The following is a 17,305-nucleotide window of genomic DNA, read 5'->3' as shown; positions in this document are numbered from 1 at the left end:
AGTGGGCAGGACAAAGAAGGTCAGAGGCGTGCTTCCTCATCCTTCTGCTCTTTTTAGCTACAACTAGAGTGTATTTTCCTGTTTTAAGCATTTTATTTTAATGCAGATAGGGACAAATTAAAATATGTCCAGTAGGAGAGTGATTAGGAAGGTGATAAGTCTTTATATGAAGAAATGGAGAAATTTTTTTAGAAAAGCCACAAGGAAGACAGTCTATGATTCTGTTAAATTATGTTACCACTGAGATAACTGTATAAAAATGTAATGGTACAAAGACAGATGAAATATGTCTTTGAAAATAAAACAACATCCCCTCCACACAGATATTGATTTGTGGAGATATTACAAAACATGAGAGAAAATGGGAGATGAAACTTTTCAGATGAGGCTATGAGATGAGACAACATGAGAAATGTGTGTTGTTTGAACAACTAACTTCTATCACTAGTAGAGTGAGCCTGGAGGAACCATTTCCTGGGTTCCAAACACTTTTCTTTTGGGGCCCTTGTTCATGGGATGCAAATATCTTCCTCCCAGGAAATGTTCCTAAATAACTAAATAGCTGGAGTCCAGAGGCTCCGGATAATTCACCTTTACCATCATAAAAGAAATACAAGATCTAAATTTACTGAAATATTCCTGAAATTATACTGAAAAAGGTATACGACTATATACTATCATATTCTCATGTTGCCTTCTGGTTTCTAGCATGTTCAAGTGAGTAATAAGCCCCAAATCTTGTTCTTTCCTTGTAACTTCATAATAAATCTAAGGCCACTTCCATCATCAGAGTGCCCCTGAGGAAAATGTTGATTATTGTTATTACTTTTAAACTTGTGTTGCTCTAAGCCACTAAATTTGTTTTAGTTTTAATTTTTTTTCCCCACAGTGAGGCATGTGGGATCTTAGTTCCCTGACCAGAAACTAAACCATGCCCCCTGCAGTGGAAGCACAGAGTCTTAAAGACTGGACTGCCGGAGAAGACCTAATGTTGATTATTTTGAATTAACTGTTTTAAATAAGAAATGATAAATGTACCTTAGATATACATGTATTACTTGCATATTTTATGTGAAATGTAAGAATTGAGTTAATTGAAGTTATTTTACATTTGCAAGAAATAAAAATCTCTGAAGGTAATTAAACTCTTTGGCTAGCTCGTATATGAACGGGTTCTACCAGTCTCAGGATCCTGAGGAGATCAAGAATGGAGAAAAGCTGTGGGGAAACGAAGGCCTCCTCACCTTCACTCTCCTTGGCAGAGCATAGAGGACCAAGGCTTTTCCAGGGAAAATACAGTCTAGGGATTCAATACCCTCAGAATTTAGAGAGTCAAACAAGAGCTTCATTCAGGCTTGTGAGGGCTGCTGCAAGCAATTTTCTTCGTGGATCCTTCTGACTACTGAGCATGCATATTAAGCAGCTTAACTTTTGTTTCTTGTTTTTACAGTTATGGAAACGATCTGGGTTAAGGGATCTCCTCTTCTCCTTGTCCTGTCTTGTGACGGGTATTTTGGCAAAGTCTGATTAAAGCTTAAAGAACAATCTGTACCAACAGAACAGACTTTGAGTTCCTTGGGGTGGGGATGGGGAAGCGTGGCGAGATGGTGGCTTGGCTTAGTTTTCTCTCTCCTGCACCTGAGGATAGTGGCGAGCAGGTGGTAAAGGATGATTAGACTGAATTGAGCTAAAAGAAGTGAAACTAACTGACCCATAATATCAAAACCACACACAAACAAGGGATACTTGGTAGGTAGCCAAACAATTAAATTAATAGATAAAGCACTGTTTTGGCAGGGAGAGAAGCTGGGAGTATATTTTTACTTGATCTTCATATTATAGTTTGACCTATTGTATAATAATTTATGAAGACACAAGGGAACAGAAGAAGGCCATTTTAAAGAAAGCCAAAAAGAACAGCATATTTTTTACTCCTATTGTCATATTAGGTTTGTTGCTTAGGAGAAATTGTCAACAATTCCAAAATAAAAAAATCACAAGATAGTTAAATTTACATTTACTTGAAACAAAGGAAAAAATTAAGGACTTTATTCCATTTCTCCTCACTAAAATTTAATTCTCTCTCTTTAAAAAAATTCTCATATGGAGGGCAATAGAAATGACGTACTATTTTTTATTTGTTTAAACAATTTCCAAAATGCTGTTAGACATGAACTGCCGTTATTATACCTAGTATAGCAAAAGGAAAGAATGTATAAAGATAAAAGTAGACATTAAAGAATTAGAAAACATAAAAATGGCAATACTTATAAATAAATCCAAAACCCAACAAAACTGATAATTAATTACATTAAAAAATTATTTATTTATTTGGCTGTGCTGGGTTGCTGGGTCTTAGTTGTGGCATGAGGGATCTAATTCCCTGACCAGGGATCAAACCTTGGCCCTGAGTCTTAGTCACTGGACCACTAGGGAAGTCCCTTTTTAACTATATTTTTTAAATGGAGAAAGTATACATACTAAAAATAGAAATTGAAAGTTAATTAAAAACCACAGACAGACATAAGGGATGAAAAGCCTTCTAAAAGCTGATTTTGCTCAGCTGTATGAAAATACATTTTTTAAATGAAGAAAATAGATTATTTCCTAGTAAAATATTAATTGCCAAGTTGTCCTCAGAAGAGATAACAATCAAAACATAGCAATTACTGAGAGAAATGTGAAAAGTTGTCAAACTTCCTACTCAAACAAGTAAATAATACCCTACTCACAAGTGATTTTACTAGTAAATTCTACCAACTTTTAAATAACAAATAACATCAAATGTCCTTGAGTATGTAGAAAAGATGAAAATCTTCCAAATTCTCATGATGAAGCCAAATTAAAACTGATACCAAAACCTGACAAAGGTAACATAAAATAAAAATCACAGACTAAAAGCACTCATGAGTATCAATTCTAAGACTCCAAAGAATATTAGCAAATGGATTCAACAACACATTAAGAAGAGTAGCACAACTTAGTAAAGCATGATTCATATAAGACATGCAAAGATGCTTCCATCTGAAAAAATATGTATCTACATAATTCACCCTATTAGTGTTAAAAAGAGAAAAATTATATGACCATCTTCATAAATTATTTTAGAAAGCATTTTTAAAATTTCAACAATTCTTGATTAAAATACTTAGTAAAATAGGAATAATCATGTTATATCATTCATATATATATCCCAACCAGAAAGACTATGCTGTATAGGGAAATACTAGAATGTCTACCCTCATCATTATAACTATCATCAGTCTGGAGGTAATAGCCTGCATAATTAGACAACAAAAATAAATAAGAGGAACAAAAATTGAATCACAAAGATAGAGTTAAGATTAATCCTTATTAATAGATAATATGATTACGTGTCTGAAAAACTCAAGAAAGAAAATCACCTGAAATTAGGAACAAAGTAATGGACGTGAATTTGAGCAATCTCCAGGAGATAAGTGACAGACAGGGATGCTGAAGCCCACGAGGTTGCAAAATCAGATGCAACTTAGCGAATGAACACAATATCATTAGCCTTCCTATTAGGAAATCTATATGAAATTGCCAATATTTAACTTTTTTAGACTCACAAATGTGACAATACCACATGGCTTAACCTAGTACACACAAATAGCAACCACTGAGAAAACATAATGGATAAGAAGCCATTTACAATGATCACACACAAAAAATACTTTGGTACAGCATAAAATAAAGAAATGTTCACAATTCAAACAAAGAAAACTTAAAAATTTCTTTAAAGAACACAAAATCAAACTTGAGTGGAAAAACACATCCTTTTCTAAGATAGGAGGCTTCAATGTTAATAAGATGTCTGCTTCATCCAGATTAATTTAGAATATTAACACAATCTCAATGAAAAAACCAAAAGAAAAAAAATTTTAAGTAGAAAAACTGATTTTAAAGTTCTTACTGGAAAAAAAAAAAAGCCAAGGATCTTACATTAAAAAAGAATAATGAAAGAAGGCCATCCTAACAAGATAACATAACATTGTAAAACTGCAGTAATCTAAACAGTGTGTGCTTTGTGAATGAAGTCAATGGAATAGATCCCAGAATACAGAAGTAGACTTATATGTGAAGACTTTTGGTATGAAAAGAGTAATATTTTAATTAAATAGGGGAAGGATTGATTATGCAATTAAAAACTCTTAGACTCTCTTGCAGAGGAAACCACTAGAACTATTTTCTTATCTTTCCAAGTACTTCATACTCCCAAACCCCCTTCACAATAGATTACATTCTATATACACAGTTCTGCATTTTGGTTTTCACTTAACCATGTAGGTTGAGGATTGTTTTATACCGGTACATCCAGGATTGCCTCATCTTATCATTTTTTAAATCTTTAAGCTACACACCATTCCAATTTATGAAGGTACCATCATTTATTTAACCAATCCCAATCAATGAGTATTTACGCTGATGCTAATCTTTTTCTGTCACTAGCATTTCTGCAGTGAATTACTTCATATGTAGCTCATTTTGCACATATGAGGACATTTGAAGGATGCATGTGTAGAAGCAGAATTGCTGAGTAAAAGGGGATGGGCATTTTAATTTTGATGTGTGTGCATGCTCACTCATGTATAACTCTTTATGACCCCATGATCTGTAGGCTGTCAGGTTCCAGTTAAGGATATTGGAGTGGGTTGCCATTTCCTACTCCAGGGGATCTTCCCAATGCAGGGATTAAACCCACATCTGTTGCTTGGCAGATGGATTTTTCACCACTGCGCCACCTGGGAAGCAGTCATCACCAAATTGCCCACCAAAGAGGTTGTCCCTATTCATGTTAACATTGGCAAATATTTGAGAATATCTGTTTCCTAGGACGGAGGAGCCTGGTAGGCTGCAGTCCACGGGGTCGCTAGGAGTTGGACATGACTGAGCGACTTCACTTTCACTTTTCACTTTCATGCATTGGAGAAGGAAATGGCAACCCACTCCTGTGTTCTTGCCTGGAGAATCCCAGGGACAGGGGAGCCTGGTGGGCTGCTGTCTATGGTGTCGCAGAGTCGGACACGACTGAAGCAACTTACCAGCAGCAGCAGCAGCAGCAGCAGACCTAAGCAAGAGAGCATGCCATCAAGGTTTTTGAACTTCGTCAACCTTACGGGAGAAAAGTAGGATCTCATACTTTTAATTTAGATTCTTCTCACTGGGTGATTTAAAATGTCAACTTTATCACAGGCTAAATTTATCTATTTGATGCCTTTCTGGGCTTTTTATTCTGTTGGTCTCCCTTGTCTTTTCATACACTATAGAGTTCTCATCATAGTGGTTTTGTATTATGCTTTACTCTACAGTAGGTCTAATTATCCTTCTTTCCTCTAAGAAATTACTGGTTATTCTTGTTTATTTTTCCAATATAAGTTTGAAAAATAGTTTGTCAAATAAAATCCTGCTGCATTTTTACTGAGGTTGCAATCAAATGAATAGATTACTTAGGGATATCACTACTCACTTGTTAAAGCTTACATTGAATGCTTACTATTTCTTGTCCATATCTTTTGAGTAATATCTTCCTTGTGCTTATAACAATGTTTTAAATAAAATATTTTCTTGTTCATTCTTCACAGCATCTTTGGAAACAGGCCAGGAAGATAGAAGATATGGGATTAGTCTAAGATATTTGATAGAAAATCTTAGCCCAGTTTTATATCTACTCTTTGGTAATGCCTCCCAGTAGATTTCAAGAAAATTCAAAAACCAAACAAACTTTTGTACCCACAATTAAATGTTCCTATTGCAAAAACTGAACATTATGAAAGCACAGTTCTACAGGGTGTCTCTTGTGTGGTGATCTGTGGCCAAGCACTGTGGAATGCATTCCCATCATGGAGTAACAATCTCAAAAGAATTTTGAAACTGGAGTTGGCTTGAATGCTATACAAATGACACCCAGCATCTTGGCTTTCTTCCCAGATTTTCCCATTTTGGTTTTCTAGCAAGTTTGGTCATGCCTGGGAATTTGCTGAATCTGGTGCTTGGATCAGGGACTTCCTGAATGCTACCTTGGGATCAGTGACATGTGTTTGCCCAAGGGAGTTTGGAGTAAAATTTTTAGATAAACCGCTGTTGTTAAGTAAGTTCTTTACTGAGCTTGTTCTCAGAAAACCCTGGTATGAGGGTGTGAACAGGAAGGGCAGCTTGTGAATTGTTAATGGAAGGCAAAGATCTTGTGAGAGAGTATTGTACTGTGAAGAGTATTAAGTTGCATACTGAGCACATTGGAGTTCCAGCTGGAGGGTCGTCAAGTTTTTAAATAAATATCTAATGTATTTCAGAGCTCTCTTTAATGCTATCCTTAACAAATGCCACTTGCTAAAGGTCAGCCAAGACTTGATGAACAGGTGCTTATCTGTGGTAACCTGGGCACTGCCTACCATCATCCTAGTTCAGGTAACATGGAAAGAGCTGAGAAAGCACCTACATTAGTTGCTGAATTACTTAGGACACAAATATGTGTTGACATATAGCTGAGTATATTTCTGGATTACATTTTCAAAATAAGTACGGTTTTCATAATTTTTTTAGTCAACACTTTTCTCAATGTTAGGTATAATTAAGAGCTGATTCAGGTAAAATATTTTTAAAAAGTAGAGCAGTGTAATACACATACCTAGGTAACCTCTGAGGCTTTTTACCACCACTCGCATAAATAAGAACATTCTTTAGCTGGTCCCTCTGCAACAAAAAGCTACTGTGTTCTAAACTAGAATGTTATATGAGAATCTGAATAGCGTACAGTTTGCTGAATGCTCAGCCTGTTTAGTGACATACCAAAAAGTAGGACAAAGGCTTAAAGCAAAAACGTGGGGCAAGTTTTCAGCAATGACGTTAAAGGTGTATGGATGGTGAAATGTTTAATTATCAACGCAGAGACCAGTTATAAAATCTAGCTAAAATAAAAGTATAAAGATGGGCTGTGAATGGGATAGCTGCTTGATTCAGTGATCTCATAGTTTGCTGAGCATTAAGAGTGTTGCCAGAATTGTGAAATTAGACCACTCTGAACAGAGAATGGTGATGGTGAGATGGTGGCTTATATCCCTTGTCTTTTATTCCCACTGTAATGGTAACTCCTTAGATTATAAATATTAACTATTTATACATGAGAATTAATGAAAGGTGAGGCAAAATGGGCTTCAAAAGTAAATTGTTACAGTAAATTAGGTAAAGGCCATATAAAGTTAGGAGAGCATTTTCAAATCTAAGAAAACAGCATAACACAAATATCATGATCCTCCTTATACTAATAGAGCTTGTGTCAAACAAGTCATACGAGGAAAACATTTTACAAACATGACTGTGCTCCCAAGTCTTGAAATTTGCCTTAAGTATTCCTAAATTCTGTGGTTATAGGACTAAAGAAATCTCATATAAGTGGAAATCTGGGTCTGACAAACCTTTTAGAGAAACGTAAAATGTGAATTAAACTAAAGGGAATTCTAGTTTCTTTTGATGACATTTTTTCATTTAGGATTTATGGATTCCTGAGGGACCTCTGTACAGCTGAGAACCTGACTGCCTTTATGTAGCTGTGTCATGCTAGAGAATTGTCTGAAAGATTTCAGAATGTGAATTCTGCAATAGACTTCACACCATTAAAAATGTGGTTCCAGGATAATCATGACAGATGTCAAAATGGAACATTTTTCAGCCTTTCAAAACCTAGGGGAATGTGAATTAACACATTCTTGAGATTATTTCATTCCTGGGTGATAATATTTAGGTTCTTTATGTACTCAGAGGAGTATAGGTAAGATTATATCCATTGGTCAAGACATCAGCAATTCTGCTCCTAACTCTCAAGGAGACAAGGCAGGATGTGATCACCTTGGTTTGTGGTTTTCATGAAATAGCCTTATTTCTATCCTGCTTGCGAGCACCGTGGTTTTTACCAGCAATCGAGAATGCAAGCAGGGGAGTAAGCTAAGAGTTGTGACTGAGTTACCGTCCTCAGACTTTTGCCTACAGTTAGTGAGGCAGAGTCTGGTCTGAAGCCCCACATGGACTGCTTCCCCCACTTGCACTGGGAGAGGCTGCACGGCACAGGCTTGAGCATCACACGCTGCAGCTCCACCGTCACGTTGAAGCTGTGCGGTGGTTACCTCAATCCTTCTATGTCCTGGTTTCCTTGCAGAAAAATAAGGCCTGACAACAGTGTTTGCCTCAGGGGGCACTGCAAACATGAGGCGAGGGATTCATCTAGAGCATCTAGAACAGTGCCAGTAAATGTTGACAGTGATTTTTATAAAAGTCACATGATTGAGGATTTAATATATCCGGCAAGCTAGTAAGCTCCCCCTCCCCATCCATGCATAGAGACATATCCTTGAATGTGAAAAATGAGGAGAGAATCTCTCAGACAGGTAGTGGCAGCAAATCTTCACAACCACAGATCTAGTTGAGAAAAAGTTCCCAGCTTCCAGGGTCCAGCCCCAGTGGATCCAGGGAATTCGAAGCAGGGATGGAGTCGGTGAGGAAAGACTTATTTACTCAGAGATATAAAGAGAGATTAGGAAAGGATAGTGTAGTAGGAAAATTAGTGGAGAAAAGAGGCTGACTAACTTGGTTTATGCGGAGAACCAATAAAACTCCGAGACAAGGAGTTTGCACTGTCTACGTAGGCCACCGGCACCTGCTTGAATAGTGGAGGGTGCCGCGCCTTGGGCTCCCTCTCGCGTGGGTCTTAGAAACCAGGGCAAATAAGTAGACACGGTGAGCCTCCACGCTCCAGATGGGAATTCAGCCAGAAAAGGGAGAAAAGAACGACATGGGGGAGCCAAGCATGGGTGCCAGACCCACAATTTTATTTTCAAAAGCAGCTTATATACCCCAAGTTGTACATAAAGAAATAATGGAATATGCAGAGTTATGCAGGGGCAGCAGTCCTGACCCTTATTGAGACCAGGCTTTCCTTTTGCATACCTTCCTGTATATCAAAGGTCTTAGGTGGTTTTACATCATCTTCTGGCCAGGGGGCCTGTTAACGTTTTTATGGCTCTTTTCCCAGATAAATGTCTATCAACCAGAAAACTCATTTTCCCTTGAAGTGTTTTTTCTTAATCTGCATCACCCTCAAAGTACTAAATAAAGTTACATTCCTGTAGAACAAAGGGCAGTGGGTTATAACAAAGAAAGTACTTAACTCAAAGATCTAATGTTGCTAATACCAGGGCTACTACCTGTTTTTTCTACATACCAACTATATCTACAAATAAAAGATATGAAACCTTGGCAGCAAGTACTGGCTCAACAAATGAAACCCTTAATCAGTCCTATTCTAATGATTTTGACTCCTCAGAAGCCCCTACATTCCTAGGATGTTTTAATCTTCCTGTGCCTCTAGTGGTCGGGAGGCTGCAATCAATCACATGCGCAGCTGTAAGAGTCCGGCAGGCAGGCTAGAAAGCCATCAGAGGGGTTTTTGGATTGAAACACTCTTATTATGCCCAGGAGATTTATTATCTAAAAGCTCTAAATTAACTTTTTCCAGAAAAAGGTGGTGGGGGGACAGCCCCCTGTTAATGGCAGAAGAGTAGGCGGAAAGCATAACACAGTAAAGCAGGCAGACTCTGGTTTGGGGGCAGATGCACGAGCAGATCCAGAGAGGCTCCCTTAAGGCCCAACTTGCCTTTTCCTGTTGGGCCCCTTAACCTCATGACCTTTGCCACGGCGGGACTCCTCGTGCTGGCTCCCGGCACCCAGCTTTGATGAGTCAAACTGAGTGTCCTTCAACTTGGGGTTACGACAAGGAGCCAGTCTGATGGCCTCACTGGCTGGGCCACTTTCCACTGTCACTGATTGTGGGAGCAGTCCTTCCCCTGCGTCATGCTGCGGCCTCCTTTCCCCACACAGGTCATCTTTAGTACAGTACACGGTCAGTCAACCATCAGAGGCAAAGTTTTGTGTAAGAACTGACACAAAACTTTGTGCATTTATATCCATGTACAAACTGGGGTCCTTACCCTCCCAAAATATCATGATCCTAAAGCTGACAGCTGTTGACATGAAACTTGGAATACATTCACTTCTTTATAAACAAAACACAACAGAACATTATAATGTCTTCCACAAATGCAAATTAATTGACTAACTACCATTTCCCATGAACCCTACCTTTTCCTCCTTTGCTTGTTTTCTTTTTATGTTTCAGTTGCAGAGAGGGTAAATCATTAATTACTGTCTGGTATAGAGAAAAACTAGTCAGCATCTGGAAGGAACTGGGAAAGCATTGGAAATTTTTTTTTTCTAATCATGAATGCAGTGATTACCAACTTCAAAATAAGGTTTTCAGTACATGGGAAAGAAGCAGAACACACTCTAGGGTGAGAGGACAGTGAGTGCAAAGGGAGGTAGAAGTGGACATGCACTGTTGCGTTTAGGGAACAGCATACAGCAAGAAAGAAATCTCTTTGGTCCCTATAGGAAACACCACTGAGTTACTATGGAGCACAAGTTGGGGAGTAACTGTGAACACCTAGTTAGACATTTTTGTTCTGCACAGGTATATACAATGGTCAGTCTTTTAACAGAATAGAAAATAAAATACAAGTTCTATTTTCAAGTTCACCCTGACATGTACTTCCTACTCCTTTTTTGCTTCATCCCAGAAGCTACTAATTTTGCTTTCTTTGGTTGTGGAAAAAGCAAGATCCCTTCTTCCTGAGCCTCTTGTTTCCAGGTAGGGTTTGCCTCTTCTCAAGGCTTCTTCCAGTTTAGCAATTCCCATGAATTTTGGTCAAATAATTTTCCTACTAGAAAATATACTCCATGAAAGCATGGATTTTCATATTTTTAAATTCGTGGTTATTCCTAGTACTTACACACTACCAGTCTAGATATAATTCAATAAATTTAAGACCCTACAATGTAGTGCCCTATGGAGAGTCCACTGATGCTCCCTAAAATGTGGACCATTTTAAAAGTCTCTGTTGAATTTGTTACAATAATGCTTCTGCTTTATATCTTGGTTTTTTGGCTGTGAGGTTTGTGGGGTCTTAGCTCCCTGATCAAGGATCATATCTACACCCATGGCATTGGAAGGTGAAGTCTTAACAACTGGACACCAGGGAAGTCCCTCCCTACCTTTAAGAAGCCTGTCAACAAGTGAAAAAGAGACACGTGATCAAACCCCAAATCAAGGCAAAATGAAACCAGTGCAATAAACATATTGTTAATAGGGGATGCTAAGGACTGAATGTCTCCCTTAGTCATGCGTTGAGACCTAATCCCCAGTGTGTTTAGAGGTGGGTCTTTGAGAGGTGATTAGGCCATGTGGGTAGAGACTTTATGAATGGGATTAGTGAGCCCAGAGAAATCCCTTGTCCCTCGGTCATGCAAGATTGCAGTAAGATGGCAGTCAATGAGGAAGTGGTCTCTCACCAGACATTGAGTCTGTGGTGCCATGATCTTGGATTGCCCAGTCTCCAGAGCGGAGAGGAGTGTTTATTGTTTACAAGCCACCCAGTTTATGGTATTTTTTGCTATGTAGCTAAAATGGACTGTGACAGGGGCTCACAAGTAGTTATTAATTTTGGAGGACGGAGCGAGGTCTTCAAGCCAGAATTTCTATTAGGGAGGAGGAGCTTATTTTTGGTTAAATTATTATTAATTTGAACTCTTCTGGACCCAAGGAAAATAGCTTAAGTAAATTCACGTGGAATCAGGAAAAGCAGGGGTAGCATTTGCTTCAGTTCACCACTTGCTTCTCTCCCATAGCACATGGACATAACCCATGTTGTAGGAGGGAGACGTGGAGTCTGACTACAGGTGGCTCCATGTTCACATCACGCCATGCCCACCAGACTACTGAATTGCCACAGAAGGCCTGCAATACAGGCCAGCAATTTGATATGATAGAAAGCCTCTTTTCAGTCATTTGGGGTATGTGCCTAACTCTGGGATAATCAGCATGGCTTATGAGATGGGAAGTATGGTCTTACCTGAGACATACACCGATCACCTGGCATGGTTACGGTCAGTGCTTTGATTAAGCTGTTTTAATAATAGGGATTCAGGCGAAACAGAAAGTAATTTTAACCAAGGGTGGGAAAGGTTGCAACACTTTACCAGGATTAGCCACTCAGAACCACACAGAGTGGGCTGGCCTAGGGCAGTAATTCATAGAGAGATGGGGAAGAGGACCTTGTCGACTTAAAAAAATGTATAATGTGAGAGTTCCAAGTAGTTTTATTTGGGGTAAAATGAGGACTGCAGCCCAGGAGATAGCTCTAAGAAACTGCTTCAAAGAGGGAGGGGAGAAGGCCAGTATATATGTGATTTTGGTGAAGGGAGAATACATACACTAAAACATGTATTTTTCCAGAATGTTTCTGCTAGTTTTGTGAAGCATTTGCTAGTCGCGAAGAATAGGTATCACCATGAAGGATTTTTGTGCTTTTCTAGATCTAAGAAGATATGAGAATTGGGCTCATAAAATCAGCTCCTGAAAATATCTTTCTAAAGATCTGTCCTGCCAGTTTTTCCTGGAGCACAGAATGCTTCATTTCTGCTCTCCACCCTGAACTCTTTCAGGGGGTGCTGAAAACCAGCAGCTGTAGCAGCACGTGATTTAATCCTTGTAGAGATAGATGGCAAGTGCCCACCCCAAAGGGGGAGAAATAGGATGTTGGGTAGATCAAAACACCAAGTAACCACTACAATAACTAAAACACATGCTTTCTTAGGTGAATGCTATATAGTCTGCTGTGACAGAAATGCTGCTAAAGATAGAACTCAGGAAGGAGATGCAGCTTGGGCTAGGTCACAGGGAACCTCCAAAGATAAATGGAGCCAGCAAAGGTCTTCAGTTCAAGAAATGTTGTGATCAGATCCATGCCACTGTATCATCCACCTTTCTGAGAAAATGAAATGTCTAAGCTGTCAAGACTATTTTGACCAGGCATCAAGTAGCTTTCTTTCCCCACATTTGCTTTTTCTTCAGTTTGAACACTGTCCCATCTCGATTCTATTAATATACGTAGTCCATTCATCTTGGCCCTTTTATTTCCCAATCTAAAGTTAATACCACTCGAGGGAATTACTTCTGTCTAGCACGGAAATTCCTGGATTCTTATACCTCAAACCCTATTTTTCAATCAGTCTGGCAAGAACTAAAGTGTGAGGAAATGGGAAGTTAACTGGAAATGTTGTAGCGGTTGATCCCAATCTGCATGGCTTCTTGGCATTAATTTTCTATCAGTTATCACATATTCAGGTCAGCTCAAAAGCTTGAGAACTATGGTCATCTTTTGACCCTGGATTGAGAAGCTGTGAACAGATTTTACAGGATCAAAACAAAACTTTTCCCTCTCATGTTTGAGGGAGCCAGTGTGCCACAGTGGCTATTAACCCTCCTAAAACAGATGTTTTTTTTTTTTTTTTTCTATATATTCCCTAACATTGTGTTTCATAAATCATTTCATGAGTAGGTAGATTTTAATATTTGCACTCTTTATGAACTTTCTGGATTACCATAAACAAAGATGAGGAAGACCATGTTCCCAAGAATGCTTAGAACAGCCTACTCTTTGAGGTTGTCTAATAGAGGGCACAATGACTTGGGCTTGGTGAATGAGATAATGAATACATCAATTCATCTAGAGAAAAAGTGTAATCCAGGAGAGAGTTCTACTACTTACCTCTCACTTCCTTGAAATTATCAAAGATGAATGCACAAGTTCCAAATGAGAAAAATCAAGACTGGAAAAATTCTAAAATGAAAGTTATGTACTTTTTGCCATCCGAACTGGCCACTGCTCAGATCAAACAAGAAAAATGCTTCAGTAAGACTGAACACTGAGAAAACTAACCTGCCTTGACTACTGAAAATGAGACAATGAAGAAAAGAAAATGAAAAAGCCCACCTTCTGTGAGTTGCTACTGCAGTCACTGACAGCACTTAGGGAGGGTGAACACAAGAAGAGTCACAGAAGCTGAAAGGCAACAACCTAAGAGTTCCAAGGGTCATAGTGTTACCTCCCGCTGAGAAATGTGAAAGTTGCTCAGTCGTGACTCTTTGTAACCCCATGGACCATACACTCCATTGAATTCTCCAGGCCAGGATACTGGAGTGGGTAGCCATTCCCTTCTCTAGGAGACCTTCCCAATCCAGAGATCAAACCCAGGTCTCCCACATTGCAGGCAGATTCTTAACCAGCTGAGCCACCACGGAATGCCTAGTGGCAAAAGTAAAAAAAAAAAAAAAAAAAACACCACCACCAAACCCAGATACTTGTTGGCAGAGTTTGGATTTATTACGATAGCCTTAGACCCCCAAAATGGTTATATTTTTGTTTATCACAAAGCTCACAGGGAATCAAATATTTTTGGAGATCAGAGACAGTAGTGTGGGGTGTTGTCAAGGGAAGATATGAGTGATGCATATCGATATTTGATGTCTTCTAGGAGAAAGGATAAAAGGTCAGGTATTAACATACTTGTTTTTTATCTTACTCCAGCAGAAGACCAGATGTAATCTCCCTAAAGAATAGCTTCCCAACATAGCCTGACAACAGTAGGATGGGAAGGAAGCAAGTTGCCCCCTGTGACACATAAATGAAAAACCATAAGGCAATGGACAATACTAAGTACACTTCCACTTGTAATCCAACACAAAGGCCAAGGAAAACTACATGCTAACTACCTGCCAAGAAGACTATTTTGGGGGAAAAGACACACATAGCAGAAACTCATCTCCTAGTCTCCCAAAAATATACTACTTGAATTTAAAATTTTCTATTAGTTAACCTATGATGGGACAGTTTTAGAAGGGCTCTACTTGATATATTGACTTGATAAAAGATCAATATATGCACAGTTTGAAAAAGACACAAAAGCAATATTAAATATTATATAACAGTGTGCAACTTGTTTCCCTACCAAATTTGCATTTATCACCAGAATGTAAAACCATGTTTCCTGGGCATTTTTTTCCCTTAATTTTTTCATTCTTTTGCTTTTTATTTTTTTCCTGGGTATTTTGAATCTGACACATGAAAGGAAGTATATCCAGCCCAGGTAAGGCACTCTTTCACAAGAGCCTGGGAACAAAGGAGACCAACTGTGGAACTCAAGCCTATAGTCCTCCATGGAGAGCTTGCAGCTCCTAAAGTATCAGCATCAGGTTATACCTGGAGCTGGGGGAGGGGATGAGGAAGAGGCCTTCTCCCCGCCCAGCCCAGGGGGTTGGGTAGGTGGGAGGATTCTGCCCTTTAGGGGCTCCTGATGTATTATGGGAAGGAAACAGGTACTGACTTTTATCACTGGCTGGCCATCTGATCTTAGAGTGTCACTTGTCAAACAAAAGGATAGATCTCTGTAGGAATCAAGTGTGACAGCATTTTCCTAAGTATATTCATATAAATGCTGTGCTGAATATTAAGTTGCGTCAGTCATGTCTGACTCTGTGTGACCCTGTGGACTGTAGCCGGCCAGGCTCCTCTGTCCATGGAATTCTCCAGGCAAGAATACTGGAATGGGTTGCCATTAACTATGGTTAAGTAAGTTTGGAAAAACTTCCCTTCTCCACCCCTCAGCACCAGATTCATATTGCATTTAATACACTGAAGGCTTCTGAAGTCCTGCTGTAAAAGTTTTCTAAATCTGGCATTTCCCAAACTTTTCTGAATCAACATCTATTAAAGTCTGCATAACATATTTTGGACAATGATGGTCTCTACACCACTTCTGGCTTCAGAATTCCACTATGGTCAATGACATTTTTCTGTAGAGAGACCATAACCTCCCTCCTCTACTGCCAAGTATTTAGTCTTTCAATGTCTTTGGGCTGAACCTAACATGCTGTCCCTCACCTTTATTTTTCAGGACCTTTATGTTATTTAAATGCTCACATCAAACTAAAACATGATTGGATGAGATGACCTCTAAAATCTGTATAAACACTGAAATTTTAAGATCCTCTGAAAATTACTGCAAATATCCAATGACGACTGAAAGAGGATGCATATAATCGAGGCTGTTATCACGCCAGTACTAACATTTACTAAATGAGAGCTTCGAGATGAAATTTTATATCCTGCCATTCTGTACACTGTTCCAAGCTCAGTACTACAAATATTTCCTTGGCAACTTCCTTTCCCCTTGACTAATGCAAATGGAGACAGCATGGGTTGCAAGGTTCTTAGACCCATCCTAGAATTAATAGAGGGAAATGGCAATCCACTCCAGTGTTCTTGCCTGGAGAATCCCAGGGACAGGGGAGCCTGGTGGGTTGCCGTCTATGGAGTCCGACACGACTGAAGCGACTTAGCAGAAGCAGCAGAATTAACAGAGTTAAGAGTTCAGTGGGGGTGTTTCCTGCCAAATCTGCTGTAGATACAGCAAAAGTTTTTCTATGTAGGTAAGTTATTATAAAATGTCAGGAAACAGTATGTATTGCCCATACCTAGCCAACAAAGGTCCATCTAGTCAAGGCTATGGTTTTTCCAGTGGTCATGTCTGGATGTGAGAGTTGGACTGTGAAGAAAGCTGAGTGCCAAAGAATTGATGCTTTTGAACTGTGGTGTTGGAGAAGACTCTTGAGAGTCCCTTGGACTGCAAGGAGATCCAACCAGTCCATTCTGAAGGAGATCAGCCCTGGGATTTCTTTGGAGGGAATGATGGTGAAGCTGAAACTCCAGTACTTTGGCCACCTCATGAGAAGAGCGGACTCACTAGAAAAGACCCTGATGCTGGGAGGGATTGGGGGCAGGAGGAGAAGGGGACGACAGAGGATGAGATGGCTGGATGGCATCACTGACTCGATGGACGTGAGTCTGAGTGAACTCTGGGAGTTGGTGATGGACAGGGAGGCCTGGTGTGCTGCAGTTCATGGGGTCGCAAAGAGTCGGACACAACTGAGCGACTGAACTGAACTGAGCCATAAAAATACTTCATGCATTTTTTTTTTTTGGTGGCAATCTTAATCAAACCCACACCCCTGCACTGGAAGCATGGAGCCTTAACCACTGGACTGCCAGGGGAGTCCCTGCATGTGTTTCAAATTCAGAGGACCAGCAGATTGCTGGCAGAGGCCTGAGGCAGAAGTATTCAAGCAGGATGACAAGCAGAATCCGGATAAAAGAAACCTGAGAATAACCACAGAAGTCAACTATCCAACACTCAGACTTGTCTTGTCAAGTTCTAGTTCTTTCTCCAGTGAAGGACTGCTATATCCTCTTTTTAGCTCTGCCTTGATCCTTCTTTAATATCACATATCTTCCTTAGCCTCATTTCCAAGCTAACAAAAGATTATTCAAACAGTTCTAAGACA

The sequence above is a fragment of the Oryx dammah genome, unplaced genomic scaffold, assembly GCF_014754425.2.
Source record: "Oryx dammah isolate SB20612 unplaced genomic scaffold, SCBI_Odam_1.1 HiC_scaffold_26, whole genome shotgun sequence".
NCBI lineage: Eukaryota > Metazoa > Chordata > Mammalia > Artiodactyla > Bovidae > Oryx > Oryx dammah.
Note: the sequence above shows the minus strand (reverse complement) of the source record.